The sequence below is a fragment of the Coregonus clupeaformis genome, chromosome 31 (assembly GCF_020615455.1).
Source record: "Coregonus clupeaformis isolate EN_2021a chromosome 31, ASM2061545v1, whole genome shotgun sequence".
In the NCBI taxonomy this organism is placed as follows: Eukaryota; Metazoa; Chordata; class Actinopteri; order Salmoniformes; family Salmonidae; genus Coregonus; species Coregonus clupeaformis.
In genome coordinates this window covers 41,063,578-41,081,154 of record NC_059222.1, presented here as the reverse complement: position 1 = coordinate 41,081,154, position 17,577 = coordinate 41,063,578, and the positions used below count along the sequence as shown (strand labels likewise).

The 17,577-nt window shown below is 45.0% G+C and overlaps 1 protein-coding gene across 2 annotated transcripts in view; it reads left to right on the top strand.

Moving 5' to 3' along the window:
• Positions 1–7,433: 7,433 nt before the first annotated feature.
• Positions 7,434–17,577, top strand: part of LOC121547728 (RNA binding protein fox-1 homolog 3-like) — an 861,621-nt gene continuing 851,477 nt past the window's right edge. For both annotated transcript variants that reach the window (XM_045209896.1, XM_045209895.1), the window contains exon 1: positions 7,434–7,499. The gene's annotated coding sequence lies outside the window, so the exon portion shown is untranslated. The remainder of the gene's footprint in view (positions 7,500–17,577) is intronic.

Below are 17,577 nucleotides of genomic sequence, written 5' to 3'. Positions count from 1 at the left end.
GGAGGAAACACAGACACAACGGGGCGGAATGAAACCAGGCAGCAGTACAGTTCAAGGGAATTCCAAAATACGTAGTAGCAAGGCAGAAGGCTGGTCAGAGTTACCGGGATTGAAGAGTTGTCAGGAGTCGTAATGGCAGAAGCAGGTCTGGATCTCCTGAGGCAGAAGAGTATCCAAAAACCAGGCAGGTCCGGGGTCACAAAACCAGGGGTGAGCCAGAAGCGCGAGCAAACAGGTTCGGTTGTGAGCTTTGCAGACGATCTGACACAGGAGAGCTGAAAGACAGGGCTATAAATACTGGGAGAGGTTAGTGGGTAATGCAGCGCAGCTGGCAGAGTAATTAGAGCCGAGCAGAGCAGGGACAGGTGGAGCTAGTTAGGCTGAGTAGAGAGAGAGTGGTGAGCAGAGTGGAAACAACTTAAGGTGGTAACCCAGTGGAGTGAGAGGGCTCATGACAAATTTGCCTTTTATTGCATGACACATAAGTATTTGATCACCTACCAACCAGTAAGAATTCCGGCTCTCACAGACCTGTTAGTTTTTCTTTAAGAAGCCCTCCTGTTCTCCACTCATTACCTGTATTAACTGCACCTGTTTGAACTCGTTACCTGTATAAAAGACACCTGTCCACACACTCAATCAAACAGACTCCAACCTCTCTACAATGGCCAAGACCAGAGAGCTGTGTAAGGACATCAGTGATAAAATTGTAGACCTGCACAAGGCTGGGATGGGCTACAGGACAATAGGCAAGCAGCTTGGTGAGAAGGCAACAACCGTTGGCGCAATTATTAAAAAATGGAAGAAGTTCAAGATGACGGTCAATCACCCTCGGTCTGGGGTTCCAAGGAAGATCTCACCTCGTGGGGCATCAATGATCATGAGGACGGTGAGGGATCAGCCCAGAACTACACGGCAGGACCTGGTCAATGACCTGAAGAGAGCTGGGACCACAGTCTCAAAGAAAACCATTAGTAACACACTATGCCGTCATGGATTAAAATCCTGCAGCGCACGCAAGGTCCCCCTGCTCAAGCCAGCGCATGTCCAGGCCCGTCTGAAGTTTGCTAATGACCATCTGGATGATCCAGAGGAGGAATGGGAGAAGGTCATGTGGTCTGATGAGACAAAAATAGAGCTTTTTGGTCTAAACTCCACTCGCCGTGTTTGGAGGAAGAAGAAGGATGAGTACAACCCCAAGAACACCATCCCAGCTGTGAAGCATGGAGGTGGAAACATCATTCTTTGGGGATGCTTTTCTGCAAAGGGGACAGGACGACTGCACCGTATTGAGGGGAGGATGGATGGGGCCATGTATCGCAAGATCTTGGCCAACAACCTCCTTCCCTCAGTAAGAGCATTGAAGATGGGTCGTGGCTGGAACTTCCAGCATGACAACGACCCGAAACACACAGCCAGGGCAAGTAAGGAGTGGCTCCGTAAGAAGCATCTCAAGGTCCTGGAGTGGCCTAGCCAGTCTCCAGACCTGAACCCAATAGAACATCTTTGGAGGGAGCTGAAAGTCCGTATTGCCCAGCGACAGCCCCGAAACCTGAAGGATCTGGAGAAGGTCTGTATGGAGGAGTGGGCCAAAATCCCTGCTGCAGTGTGTGCAAACCTGGTCAAGACCTACAGGAAACGTATGATCGCTGTAATTGCAAACAAAGGTTTCTGTACCAAATATTAAGTTCTGCTTTTCTGATGTATCAAATACGTATGTCATGCAATAAAATGCAAATTAATTACTTAAAAATCATACAATGTGATTTTCTGGATTTTTGTTTTAGATTCCGTCTCTCACAGTTCCGTCTCTCACTCTCTTATCCAGAGTGACTTACAGTCAGTGAATTCAACTAAGGAAGATAAACAACAACATATCACAGTCATAGCAAGTAAAACGTTTCTGTAACCGAGAATGTTATTGTAGTGAAGGCATGTACTTGCAAATGCATTTTATATTTTGAAATTATAAAATACCTCAATGTCTTTTATTGAAACACAATTGTTTGCAAAAGTATGTTGTCATTTATTTTTATACATTGGTCTTTAGAATACTTTGTATTTGTAACAAGATATATTTTGCCCATCTCTGCCTCCAGGCATGAAGCAGTATGGAGGTGTTGAGTAGAAGTTACTGTATAGAACGTTCAGGGGACCAGGGGTGTGAGGTGAGATTGTAGCCTGGGGAGGGAGCACTCAGGTGGGCTTGGATGTGTCTCACGTCAGCATCTCTGGATGGAGGGTGGAGGGTGGAGGTGTTAACTGGATGTGATGGGACTCCACTGGGGATGTCCTCTTAGCAAAGGCGATAAATGACTCCTGGAGGTGTTTGTGTGTGTTTGTGTGTGTGTGCAGATCGCTTCTGCTGCTGTGGCTGCTATTTGGTCCACTGTCTCCCACATACACACACACACACACACACACACACACACACACACACACACACACACACACACACACACACACACACACACACACACACACACACACACACACACACACACACACACACACACACACACACACACACACACACACACACACACACACACACACACACACACACACACACACACACACACACACACACACACACACACACACACACACACACACACACACACACACAGGAGCCCTGGTGAGGGGAGGATGGCTCATAGTAATGGCTGGGATAGAGTGAATGGAATGGTATCAAACTCATGGAAACCAAGTGTTTGAAACCATTCCATTAATTCCGTTCCAGCAATTACAATGAGCCCGTCCTCCGCAATTAATGTGCCACCAGCCAGCCGTGACTCACACATAACGCCACCCCTCCCACCCCTCCCACCCCCCTCCCCCAACACACACACACACACACTGGGGTTAAAAGCAAACCAAACCTTCGGAGTAAGTAAGACACCTCATGACAAAGTGATCCCTGAGGGAAGGAGTCAGTCTGAGCAGAGCTACATGGGATCAGTGTTAGGTCATAAGCGCTGGGTAATTGCTAATCTCACTTTTAATTGAATCTGGTGGAGTGCAGTGTCTCGTATCAAGGAGAGAGAGGGGAGAGGGGAGTGGGCTGGGCAGTGCAGCGTCAGGGCCATCCAACCTGCCTCAGTCTTCTCCAAACTCAAGATGACATTAAACTCCACAGACGTGATGACGAAGCATAAAGACAATGTCGAGAAACTCTGAACTTTTTAAATGTGTAACTATTTAAATTTCACATGTTAATTTCACATGAAATGTTCACGAGTCAGACGTGTGGTTTTCGGGACACTTTACATGCATTTTTTTTCACTTGAACAGATCACGTGACTAATGTCACGTGGGGAAAACAGACACGTTGTCACGCCCTGGCTCTGGGGACTCTTAAATGTTGAGCCAGGGTGTGGATTTTCTATGTTTAGTTTTCTATGTTTTTTGTTCTAGATCGTTTAGTTCTATGTTGGCCAGGGTGGTTCCCAATCAGAGGCAGCTGTAGCTCGTTGTATCTGATTGGGGACCATACTTAGGCAGCCTGTTGGCACCAGTTCGTTTGTGGGATCTTGTTCCGTAAAGGTTTTTGTTGTGTAACCTCAGGACTTCACGTATCGTTTTGTTGTTTTGTTCGTGTGTTGTGTATCAATAAAAATATACGCTTATCACGCTGCGCCTTGGTTCCACGAGTCATCAGTCAACGTTCGTGACAGAAGATCCCACATAAAGAGGACCAAGCAGCGTGTCCAGGAACAGACAGCCTGGACTTGGGAGGAGATCCTGGACGGGAAGGGATCCTGGACTTGGGAAGAGATTCAGGCCGGAATGGATCCCCGTCCTTGGGAGGAGACTGTGGAGGCGCGCTACAGAGAGGAGCAGCGGCAACGCAGAGGGTACCGGCCGAGGAGGAAGCCCGATAGACAGCCCCAATATTTTTTTTGGGGGGGGCTAAAAGGGTGGTTGGCGGAGCCTAGAGTTAGAGCAGAGCCAACTCCCCGTACTCAGGCTAGGAAGCGTGAGACTGGGCAGGCTCCGTGTTATGCAGAGCCACGTACTGTGCCGCGAGTGTTCCGGCACAGTCCTGTACGTTCGGTGCTAGCACCACGCACGTGTCGTGCTAGGATGGGCATGCAGCTAGGACGGGGTGTGCCGGCTCAACGCTCGTGGCCTCCAGTACGCCTCCTCGGTCCCGTATATCCTGCGCCAGTGCCACGTGCTGTAGCGCCAGTACGAGTGCACAGCCCTGTACGTCCTGTGCTGATGCCTCACACATATTGTGTGGAAATAGGCATTCAGCCAGGACGGGTTGTGTCAGCTCTCCGCTCCAGACCTCCAGTCCGCCTCCACATTCCGGCCCGGCCCATTCCGGCTTCCCGCACCAAGCCAGTGGTGCTTGTTCCCAGTCCAGCCCGGCCTGTTCCTGCTCCCCGCACCAAGCCAATGGTGCATGTTCCCAGTCCAGCCCGGCCTGTTCCTGTCCCTCGCACCAAGGCAGTGGTGCGCGTCGCCAGCCTGGTCCGGCCCGTTCCTGCTCCCCGCACCAAGCCTGTGGTGCGCGTCGCCAGCCCGGTCCGGCCTGTTCCTGACCCTCGCACCAAGCCAGTGGTGCGCGTCGCCAGCCCGGTCCGGCCTGTTCCTGACCCTCGCACCAAGCCAGCGGTGCGCGTCGCCAGCCCGGTCCGGCCTGTTCCTGCTCCTCGCACCAAGCCATTGGTGCGCGTCGCCAGCCCGGTCCGGCCTGTTCCTGCTCCCCGCACCAAGCCAGTGGTGCACGTCGCCAGCCCGGTCCGGCCTGTTCCTGCTCCCCGCACCAAGCCAGTGGTGCGCGTCATCAGCCCGGTCCGGCCTGTTCCTGCCCCTCGCACCAAGCCAGTGGTGCGCGTCACCAGCCCGGTCCGGCCTGTTCCTGCTCCTCGCACCAAGCCAGTGGTGCGCGTCGCCAGCCCGGTCCGGCCTGTTCCTGCTCCCCGCACCAAGCCAGTGGTGCGTGTGTCCAGTCCGGCACGGCCTGTTCCTGCTCCCCGCACCAAGCCAGTGGTGCGCGTCATCAGCCCGGTCCGGCCTGTTCCTGCCCCTCGCACCAAGCCAGTGGTGCGCGTCACCAGCCCGGTCCGGCCTGTTCCTGCTCCTCGCACCAAGCCAGTGGTGCGCGTCGCCAGCCCGGTCCGGCCTGTTCCTGCTCCTCGCACCAAGCCAGTGGTGCGCGTCGCCAGCCCGGTCCGGCCTGTTCCTGCTCCCCGCACCAAGCCAGTGGTGCGTGTGTCCAGTCCGGCACGGCCCGTGCCTGTTCCACCGGTGCCTGGTCCGGCACCGGTCAGCTGCTCCACTCCGGAGTCAGAGCAATCCGCTCCACCGGGGTCCGGTCCAACTCCAGTCAGCGGATCCACTCCGGAGCCAGAGCAATCCGTTCCACCGGTGCCCACCCGGCCCCTACCCTCTTGTGTTTGTGTGGCGCGGTCGCAGTCCGCGCCTTTGGGGTGGGGGGGTACTGTCACGCCCTGGCTCTGGGGACTCTTAAATGTTGGCCAGGGTGGTTCCCAATCAGAGGCAGCTATAGCTCGTTGTCTCTGATTGGGGACCATACTTAGGCAGCCTGTTGGCACCAGTTAGTTTGTGGGATCTTGTTCCGTAAAGGTTTGTGTTGTGTAACCTCAGGACTTCACGTATCGTTTTGTTGTTTTGTTCGTGTGTTGTGTACGAAATAAAATGTACGCTTATCACGCTTCGTCTTGGTTCCACGAGTCATCAGTCAACGTTCGTGACACACGTGTGAAGTTTCAGGTGGATTTTCCCAACATTTCACATGTGATATTATACATTTCATGTGTGCTTTTGTAACTGGTGGGATTAAAACCCTGGTCTCCCACAGGAGATGCCATTCGACCAAGAGGGCTAAAACTCATTTTGAATTTGCGGCCGGGGGCTACCTCATCACGTGACCATGACTGACTCATGTCCTATACACTTTCACATTTGCATTTTCACATTGGTATTGAGTTTATCACATTTATCGCATGATTTGCTGTGATTAACCGCGATTGATCGTAAATTCATAATTTTCAAAAATTGAGCCGTAATTTCTTTTTATACAGAAAGCATTACAAGAATATTGCTGTTTTGATTTTGTCCAAAGTAACGGTTTGCAAAATCAGGTAAATTGATAAACACACTTTCTTTAACCTCAAAATCAACTTGTTTTGACATCACATTGTTGTTTCTAGCTGTTTAGATGATGGATTTGGGATGTTTTCAGTGTATTTTCAACGCTTTTAGAAAATGCCAAAAAAATAAATGGTTCACTAAAATTACAAAAAGTTAAGTTCAGTTAACTGATTAACTCTGACAGCGCTATATTTAACATGATAAATAAGGAGACATGGAGCGCTAGCTTCTCTGTTCTTTTCACTGGGCTTCTTCCAACGCTCTTTGACCAACGTGTAAAGAAGGGAGCGCCTGCAGCAGTAACAATCCGAGTGGATGCGTCAGAAATAGGAAATAATCATTTTGAACACACATTAATTATAATTCTCAGGTAGGCTAAGTTACCTTTTTACAGACTGGCATTACGGAATTTGCAATTCCATATGTGGAAACATTGCTACTGCAACATGTTACCACCTTTTCACATGTGAGGAGAATAACACTTTTTCACCACCAGATGTGCACTTGCAGTTCCACATGTGATTTTCAGATGTTAATGTTTCTTATATTTTAAACAGCACATTTTCACATAGGATTGCTTTTCCCATGGGAACTTGTAATTCCATATGTGAAAGTGAGATATTCACACTGCAAATGTGATGGGGGGGACCGTGCTGGCTCAAAGCGATGTGTGAGCGCACACACACGCACAGCACACTAGACCCACGCTACTGAGACACACTAGCAACAGTAGAACGTCTGAATAATCTCGTCCACAATCATACACTGGCTAACAGATCACTTAAGACACACACAGCCCACCCTCTCCTCCTCCTCCTCCTCCCTCCTCCCTCCTCCTCCCCTCTCCTCCTCCTCCCCTCCCCTCCCCTCCCCTCCCCTCCTCCTCCACTCCTCCTTCTCCTCTTCCTCCTCCTCCTCCTCCTCCTCCTCCTCCTCCCCTCCTCTCCTCCTCCTCCTCCTCCTCCGCTCCTCCTCCTCCTCCTCTCCTCCCTCCTCCTCCTTCTCCTCCTCCTCCCCTCCTCCTCCTCCTCCTCCTCCTCTCTCTCTCTTTTTCTCTCGCTCGCCCACTTTTCTCTCACTCTCGCTTACACGCTTTCTCAATCACTCGCTCTCTCTCGTTCTCTTGATCTGAGCACTTCCTTTGGTAGCGGAGGAGAGCAGAGCAGTGTGTGAGTGTGTGACTGAAGTGTGTGTGTGTGTGTCCAGTGCAGGGATAGAGAGAGAGAGAGAGAGAGAGAGAGAGAGAGAGAGAGAGAGAGAGAGAGAGAGAGAGAGAGAGAGAGAGAGAGAGAGAGAATACCAGCAGAGTGAGAGCCAGCGATCAGTAACAGGACAGAGAGAGAAGAGAGACGACTGAGAGTCCACGACTAACTGTGAGTACTCTTCTCTTCTTTCACATACCTTTTCTTTTCTTCCCTCACTCTCTTTATATACATATATATGATATATATATATGAATTTTATATATATATATATATATATATATATATATATATATATATATATATATATATATATATATATATATATATATATATATATATATATAAATATTACTACTGTACTGCTGTGTTTCTTATGGAGGAATGACACACACTGCACACACACACTGTAGAGCAGGATAGTACTGTACAGAGAAGCAGGAACAATCAAACACACTAGTAATACTAACAGTGATACAGAAATAGCATACCACACATGTACGAAGTGTATGAACTCAGACACACACAAATGTAGACACAAGTCTCTATCACAGCATTTCTTCACACTATTACAGTAGGGCAAAACTGTGCGAAACACAGGCCACATGCGTTTATGTACTCTGCAGCCTACACTGTAACATTACGTTACGTACGCACTGTGTAATCTACATTTTACAGAATGATGTACAGAGTATTTATTTGAGTTGATTTCATGCTTTTTGTTGGAAAAGTATTTTCATGGAAGTTTTAGCTTGGTCATACGTATATACATTTTGACTGAGACATCACTGGACTGTGTGTGTGTGCGTACGTGTGTGTGTGTGTGTGTGTATGTGTGTGTGTGTGTGTGTGTGTGTGTGTGTGTGTACGAGTGTGTACGAGTGTGTAATGTCTGTGATATACCACAGTAAACCAATGTGAAGTGGTCCAACCGCAAGGTCAGAAACAGACACAAGACAAGACCAAGGTACAGGGTCTAGGACCAACAGGAAACCCCATGCAAAAGCAGAATGTTCAATGAATATACAGAGTGTGTGTGTATGTGTGTGTTTGTGTGTACATGTGAGTGCAGGTGCGTGTGCGTGTGTCTGAACGTGAGTCAGTGCATATTTGAGACTTTGTTTCCGGGACTAGATTCTCCAGTCTTACAGTTTCTGAAGAGGCATATTGACTAGTCCTGCATGTTGTATTATTTTTCACATGTGAAACAATCGATATCTCCCACCGGCTACCCTACCCTATCCTACCCTATCCTAACCTATCCCACCCTATCGTACAGTGTGTATCCTTCTCCGTAATGAAGCGAATCATCTGATTTGTGGAATCACCAGTGTAGCACACTGACATCACTGTAAAATGAGATTTATTCATTTCAGCGTTTCGTTTCTCTTTTATAAAAGATACAGGGATGGTGGCGAAGGAGGGAGGGATAAGATGTAGAGTGCAGTGTTGACGCTGAGGATAGCAGAGAGAGAGAGAGAGAGAGAGAGAGAGAGAGAGAGAGAGAGAGAGAGAGAGAGAGAGAGAGAGAGAGAGAGAGAGAGAGAGAGAGAGAGAGAGAGAGAGAGAGAGAGAGAGAGAGAGAGAGAGAGAGAGACAGAGAGAGAGAGAGAGAGAGAGAGAGAGAGAGAGAGAGAGAGACAGCAAGAGAGAGACAGAGAGAGAGAGACAGCGAGAGAGAGACAGCGAGAGAGGGGCGATTATTACCATTCCTGAGGACTTTTTCCAACACTTTTGTGTGTGTATGTGGTACACATATCTAGCGTGACAGTGTGTGCATAGAACATATTTTCTCTGTGTTCAATCCAGTCCATGTGAAAACAATTCTAGTAAATAAAAACAGAATGGAGTTTCTTTGTAGAGCTAAATACATTTAGTCATTTGTCACATTCTCTCTTTCTAGACCAACAGCTCATAGGAAAACGTCCGTGGGCCTTTAGCTTGTCAGCCGGGCCGCGAGTATGCGTACAGAACGTCGGCATAAGTATTTGTCATCAAGAGAGTGTGTTTGTGAGCAGGAGTGTGTGTATCTGTAAGGCGTGTGTGTGTGTGTGTATCTGCCGGAGTGTGTGTATCTGTGGGAGCATTCGGCTGTTTGAGAGTGTGTATGCAGGAGTGTGTGTATCTGTGGGAGCGTTCAGCTGTTTGCGGTGAGAGTGTGTCTGCAGGAGTGTGTGTATCTTTGGGAGCGTTCGGCTGTTTGCGGTGAGAGTGTGTGTGGGCAGGTTGAGGGTAGATTCTGGGCTTACGTCGCCTTCAGAAAGTATTGACAACCCTTTGACTTTTTCCACATTTTGTTGTTAAAGCCTGAATTTTAAATTGATACATTTTGATGTTGTGTCACTGATCTACACACAATACCCCCTAATGTCAAAGTGGAATTATGTTTTTACAAATGTATTACAAATAAAAAGCTGAAATATTTTGGGTCAATAAGTATTCAACCCCTTTGTCATGCCAAGCCTAAATAAGTTCAGTAGTAAAATGTTGCTTAACAAGTCACAATAAGTTGCATGGACTCACTCTGTGTCCAATAATAGTGTTTAACATGATTTTTGAATGACTACCTCATCTCTGTACCCCACACATATAATTATCCGTAAGGTCCCTCAGTCGAGCAGTGAATTCCAAGCACAGATTCAACCACAAAGACCAGGGAGGTTTTCCTATGCCTCGCAAAGAAGGGCACCTATTGGTAGATGGGTAAAAAACAAAACAAAAAGAAAAGCAGACATTGAATATCCCTTTGAGCATAATTACACTTTGGATGGTGTATCAATACACCCAGTCACTACAAAGCAGTGGAGGCTCCTCAGAGGAGGAAGGGGAGGACCCATCCTATTCAGTGAATTTCATAAACATGTAAATGGTGAAACATGAAACAAGTTATCCTTTTTAGATAAAACTATACTAAATATCACCAAATAACTGATTAAAACACACCGTTTTGCAATGAAGGTCTACAGTAGCATCAGCAGCCCTCTCTGGGGTAGAACCATGGTGTAGCCGGAGGACAGCTATTATCCGTCCTCCTCTGGGTACATCGAGTTCAATACATTTACATTTTACATTTTAGTCATTTAGCAGACGCTCTTATCCAGAGCGACTTACAGTTAGTGAGTGCATACATTATGTTTATTTTGATTTTTCATACTGGCCCCTCATACAAAACCTAGTAGGCTCATGGTTCTAGTAATACGGTTTTGAAGTGTCTGTCCTATATAAGAAAGATCAGGAAATATATCTAAGTTATATATATTTTTTTACACGTATTTAACCCCTTATTTTTGTTGGCACAAAACTCCCTCCATGCTTCCATTCATTTGTACGGGTCCCGTGACACTTGTGGCGGGTCGTAGAGCAAAACGGAGAGTCTCCCCTTTCCACACAGTTTGGATGCTACAGATTTTTGGGATGTCTCCTGGTCTGAATGTAGCTCTGCCACTTTCCACTGCAGATTCGGAAGGGCAAATGCGGTGGATTAAGACGCAGCCCATAAAAAAAAAAAAAGCTTAAACTGATGGGTTTTGATAGGGATTTTTTTATTATGTTGGTTAGATTGATGCACCGGTGCATCAATAGACTCTAGGGGAACAACGATAAAAGTGATCATGCTGTTTGTATGTGGCTGCTATGAAAGTGAACTCTGTGTGATCAGGGGTGTATTCATTCTGCGGATTCTGTTTGAAAACATTTCTTAAACGGAACGGGGATAACCCTACCTGAATTTCTCCAATATAAACTCTCATTTGCAACTGTTTTGACTAATACTTACACCCTAGATCAGCTAGATGCAGGCAAGAGTGTGCAAGGCGGTATTGAATGTGACACTGTCTGTCACCTTGATTACTCCAATTTGTCTCGACATGTGCACCTACATTATAAACTTTCATTTGGGGGCGGCAGGTAGCTTAGTGGGTAAGAGCGTTGTGCCAGTAACCGAAAGGTCGCTGGTTCTAATCCCCGAGCCGACTAGGTGAAAAATCGGTCGATGTGCCCTTAAGCAAGGCACTTAACCCTAATTGCTCCTGTAAGTCGCTCTGGATAAGAGCGTCTGCTAAATGACTAAAACATGTAAAAATTTAAAATGTAAAAAATTTGTAGGCTAGGTTGTAGCAACCTCATGAAAATGTGAGTGTTGTGTAGCAGCCTAAACCTATCAATGTTACATTGAGCTGGGTGAATAAAATATGAATGACAGTCATCCAATATGATGTAAAAGAAATAAGGCCATGCTCAAAATAAATAATCCTCCCAAATCTTAAACAGCACCAACCGCCACTGCTACAAAGATACATATACTTAACTCAGTTGCCAAAGATTAAGGAAACCGGTCAGGGATTTCACTATGGTGTTTAATGGCTGTGATAGGAGAAAACTGCGGATGCCAAAGAAATTAACTTTATCTCCTGAATAGAAAGCGTCATGTTTGGGGCAAATCCAACACATCACTGAGTACCACTCTTCATATTTTCAAGTTTGGTGGTGGCTGCATCATGTTATGGGTATGCTTGTCATCGGCAGGGACTAGAGCTAAGCACAGGCAAAATCCTAGAGGAAAACCTGGGTCAGTTTGCTTTCCCACCAGACACTGGGAGACAAGTTCACTTTTCAGCAGGACAGTAACCTAAAACACAAGGCCAAATATACAATGGATTTGCTTACCAAGACGACAATGAATGTTCCTGAGTAGCCTAGTTACAGTTTTGACTTAAATCGGTTTGAAAATCTGTGGCAAGACTTGAAAATGTCTGTCTAGCAATGATCAACAACCAACTTGACAGAGCTTGAAGAATTTCTAAAATAATAATGTGCAAATATTGTACAATCCAGGAGTGCAAAGCTCTCAGTGACTTACCCAGAAAGACTCACGCTGTAATCGCTGCCAAACGTGATTCTAACATGTATTGACTCAAGGGTGTGATTACTTATGTAAATTCGATATTTCAGTATTTCTTTTTCAATAAATTAGCAAACATTTCTACAAACATGTTTTCACTTTGTCATTATAGGTTGCATTGTGTGTAGATGGGTGAAATTATTGTTATTTTTAATCCATTTTGAATTCAGGCAGTAACAAAACAAAATGCGGAATAAGTCAAGGGGTGTGAATACTTTCTGAAGGCGCTGTATCTGGGAAGCGTGGTAGACAGGGTCTCTGAAGCTTATGCAGGCATTTTCTCTGTAGGCCTATTTCTCAGATTTTCGCTGTATTTCTCAGCATTTGACTGTATTCTTTGTAGACGTACATAACAAGGATTTTCTATATGGAGCTACAGAGACTGTGTAATGTGAGTTTGAGGTTTGGAAATGATAGCTTGTGAAGATATCTTTTTAGTTTTCATCTGTTCCAGGTAGTTTGTGTGTGTGTGTGTGTGGTGTGTGTGTGTGTGTGTGTGTGTGTGTGTGTGTGTCTGTGTGTGTGTGTGTGTGTGTGTGTGTGTGTGTGTGTGTGTGTGTGTGTGTGTGTGTGTGTGAGAGAGAGAGAGAGAGAGGGGATGAGAAAGTGTTTGCCTGTCTCAGTGAGGACAGTAACAATAGGAGCCATATCCCCTGGAGGCCCTTACTTTAGACAGGAAGCTATACAAAGGCTTTAGGGATTTAGTGTGTGCGTGTGTGTGTGTGTGTTGGATGCTATCTAACAGAACATTGCAGTAGAATGTTACGTAGCCTGTAATTGGAGAAAAGACAGATTGTTCTAAGCAGAGAGAGGACTGGAATTAGACTACGTAAAATGTTTGCGTAAAATGCCTCTGACGTTATTGCATGCAATTGCATCCATTTGCGTCATTCTGAAATAAACCCCAAATCCCCCCACATATCAAACACTTCGTATAATTAATTATTTATTGAATATTTTTAATTAAACATTTAATCCATCTAAGTAACCGATTAGACAGATTATAAACGGGCTGCTTATACAGTATAGATCCCGAGTGGCGCAGTGGCCTAAGGCACTGCATCGCAGTGCTAGCTGTGCCACTAGAGATCCTGGTTTGCGACAGGGAGACCCATGGGGCGGCACACAATTGACCCAGCGTCGTCCAGGGTAGGGGAGGGTTTTGCCGGCAGGGATGTTCTTGTCCCATCGCGCACTAGCGACTCCTGTGGCGGGCCGGGCGCAGTGCACGCTGACTCTGTCGCCAGGTGTACGGTGTTTCCTCCGACACATTGGTGCGGCTGGCTTCCGGGTTAAGCGGGCACTGTGTCAAAAAGCAGTGCGGCTCGGTTGGGTTGTGTTTCGGAGGACGCACGACTCTCGACCTTCGCCTCTCCCATGTCCGTACGGGAGTTGCAGCGATGGGACAAGACTGTAACTACCAATTGGATACAACGAAATTGGGGAGAAAAAGGGGGTAAAAAAACAGTATATATATATATATATATATATATATATATATATATATATATATATATATATATATATATATATATACTGTATATATACAGTCCCAGTGGACACACCTACTCATTCAAGGGTTTTTCTTTATTTTTACTGTTTTCTACATTGTAGAATAATAGTGAAGACATCAAACCTATGAAATAACACATATGGAATCATGTAGTAACCAAAAAAGTGTTAAAGAAATATATATATATTTTGAGATTCTTCAAAGTAGCCACCATTTGCCTTAATGACAGCTTTGCACACTCTTGGCATTCTCTCAACCAGCTTCACCTGGAATGCTTTTCCAACAGTCTTGAAGGAGTTCCCTCATATGCTGAGCCCTTCTTGGCTGCTTTTCCTTCACTCTGTGGTTCAACTCATCCCAAACCATCTCAGTTGGGTTGAGGTTGGGTGATTGTGGAGGCCAGGTCATCTGATGCAGCACTCCATCACCCTCCTTCTTGGTTAAATAGCCATTACACAGCCTGGAGGTGAGTTGGGTCATTGTTCTGTTGAAAAACAAATGATAAGCGCAAGCGCAAACCAGATGGGATGGCGTGTCACTGCAGAATGCTGTGGTAGCCATGCTGGTTAAGTGTGCCTTGAATTCTAAATAAATCACCAACAGTGTCACCAGCAAAGCACCCCCACACCATCACACCTCCTCTTCCATGCTTCACGGTGGGAACCACACATGAGGAGATCATTCGTTCACCTACTCTGCGTCACACAAAGACATGGCAGTTGGAAACAAAAATCTCCAATTTGGACTCATCAGACCAAAGGACAGATTTCCACCTGTCTAATGTCCATTGCTCGTGTTTCTTGGACCAAGCAAGTCTCTTCTTATTATTTTTGGTGTCCTTTAGTAGTGGTTTCTTTGCAGCAATTCGACCATGAAGGCCTGATTCACGCAGATTCCTCTGAACAGTTGAAATTGAGATGTGTCTGTTACTTGAACTCTGTGAAGCATTTATTTGGGCTGCAATTTCTGAGGCTGGTAACTCTAATGAACTTATCCTCTGTAGCAGAGGTAACTCTGGATCTTCCTTTCCTGTGGCGGTCCTCATGAGAACCAGTTTCATCAAAGCGCTTGATGGTTTTTGAGACTGCACTTGAAGAAACTTTCAAAGTTCTTGAAATGTTCCGGATTGACTGACCTTCATGTCTTAAAGTAATGATGGACTGTTGTTTCTCTTTGCTTAATTGAGCTGTTCTTGCCATAATATGGATTTGGTCTTATACCAAATAGGGTATCTTCTGTATACCACCCCTACCTATGTTTAGTTTTTTACTATTTTATGTATCTTTATTTTTGTTATCTTTATTATTTTATAGTAGATCAGCTTTAATACTGCAGATAGATTGGAAATTCCATCAATGTAATTGTCGACATCACTTCCAATCTCCCATATGTTTTTTTCTCTCACAAATATATATATATATATATATATATTACATATACATACATATATATATACATATACATACATATACACATACATATAAATACATATACATACATATATATACATATACCTTTAAAAAAAAAAATATTTCCCTTCATTACATTTTCGGTCTCCACCACCCCTTCCCTATTTGGAGTAAACTAGTGAACAACAATGCTTAGGCCTCTACCTTCAGCTTATACAGTTGAAGTCGGAAATGTACATACACTTAGGTTGGAGGCATTAAAACTAGTTTTTCAACCACTCCACACATTTCTTGTTAACAAACTATAGTTTTGGCAAGTCGGGTAGGACATCTACTTTGTGCATGACACAAGTAATTTTTCCAACAATTGTTTACAGACAGATTATTTCACTTATAATTCACTGTATCACAATTCCAGTGGGTCAGAAGTTTATATACACTAAGTTGACTGTGCCTTTAAACAGCTTTGAAAATTCCAGAAAATGATGTCATGGCTTCAGAAGCTTCTGATAGGCTAATTGACATAATTTGAGTCAATTGGAGGTGTACCTGTGGATGTATTTCAAGGCCTACCTTTAAACTCAGTGCCTCTTTGCTTGACATCATGGGAAAATCAAAAGAAATCAGCCAAGACCTCAGAAAAAGAATTGCAGACCCCCACAAGTCTGGTTCATCCTTGGGAGAAATTTATAAACACCTGAAGGTACCACGTTCATCTGTACAAACAAAAGTATGCAAGTATAAACACCATGGGACCATGCATCCGTCATACCGCTCAGAAAGGAGACGCGTTCTGTCTCCTAGAGATGAACGTACTTTGGTGCGAAAAGTGCAAATCAATCCCAGAACAACAGCAAAGGACATTGTGAAGATGCTGGAGGAAAATGAGTCCTATATCAACATAACCTGAAAGGCCGCTCAGCAAGGAAGAAGCCACTGCTCCAAAACCGCCATAAAAAAGCCAGACCACGGTTTGCAACTGCACATTGGGACAAAGATCATACTTTTTGGGGAAATTTCCTCTGGTCTGATGAAACAAAAATATAACTGTTTGGCCATAATGACCATCGTTATGTTTGGAGGAAGAGGGGGGACGCTTGCAAGCCGAAGAACACCATCCCAGCCGTGAAGCACAGGGGTACCAGCATCATGCTGTGGGGGTGCTTTGCTGCAGGAGGGACTGGTGCACTTCACAAAATAGATGGCATCATGAGGAAGGAAAATTATGTGGATATATTGATGCAACATCTCAAGACATCAGTCAGGCAGTTAAAGCTTGGTCGCAAATGGGTCTTCCAAATGGACAATGACCCCAAGCATACTTCCAAAGTTGTGGCAAAATGGCTTAAGGACAACAAAGTCAAGGTATTGGAGTGGCCATAACAAATCCCTGACCTCAATCTTATAGAAAATATGTGGGCAGAACTGAAAAAGCGTGTGCGAGCAAGGAGGCCTACGAACCTGACTCAGTTACACCAGCTCTGTCAGGAGGAATGGGCCAAAATTCACCCAACATATTGTGGGAAGCTTGTGGAAGGCTACCTGAAATGTTTGACCCAAGTTAAACAATTTAAAGGCAATGCTACCAAATACTAATTGGGTGTATGTAAACTTCTGACCCACTGGGAATGTGATTAAATAAATAAAAGCTGAAATAAATAATTATCTCTACTATTATTCTGACATTTCACATTTTTGAAATAAAGTGGTGAGCCTAACTGACCTAAGACAGGGAATTTTTTACTAGGATTAAATGTCAGGAATTGTGAAAAACTGAGTTTAAATGTATTTAGCTAAGGTGTATGTAAACTTCCGCCTTCAACTGTACTTATTATGGACACAGTATGCTTTACATCAGTTATCTTCTTGTTATTAGTTGTTGTTAGTTGTTATTAGTCCCATCCTTCATCTCCATTCAACACCTCCCATCTATCTCCTATCATCTACCTTCCATATTGGATTTTTATTTGCCATATATTTTTCAACTGTACTGTGATGTTTCACAAAGTTCTGAACCCTTCTATTCTCATTGTTTCTACAGATTGGTAAATAGAAAATATTTTTTTTTGTTAAAAGTATTATTGTATTATTGATCGATTGACTATGACTTTTCAGATCACCCAGTAGTGCTATCTGCAGGGTTAGCTCCAGGTTACTATTGCAATCCTGCAGCCATTCCTGGAACTGTGACCAAAAACAAGCTACAAATGGACAGTACCAAAACAAATGATCTAATGATTCTGTCTCTTCGCAGCAAAATCTGCAGAGCTGGGAAGATTGTATCCCCCATATAAATAACATTCTATTGGTAGCAAGAATGTTGTATAATCATTTAAATTAAACAATTCAAAGTTTTGAATCCGGGGTCGTTTTGCGTATCAGTTCATAAACACTATGTCATGGAATCGGTATGTCAAAAATCTCTTC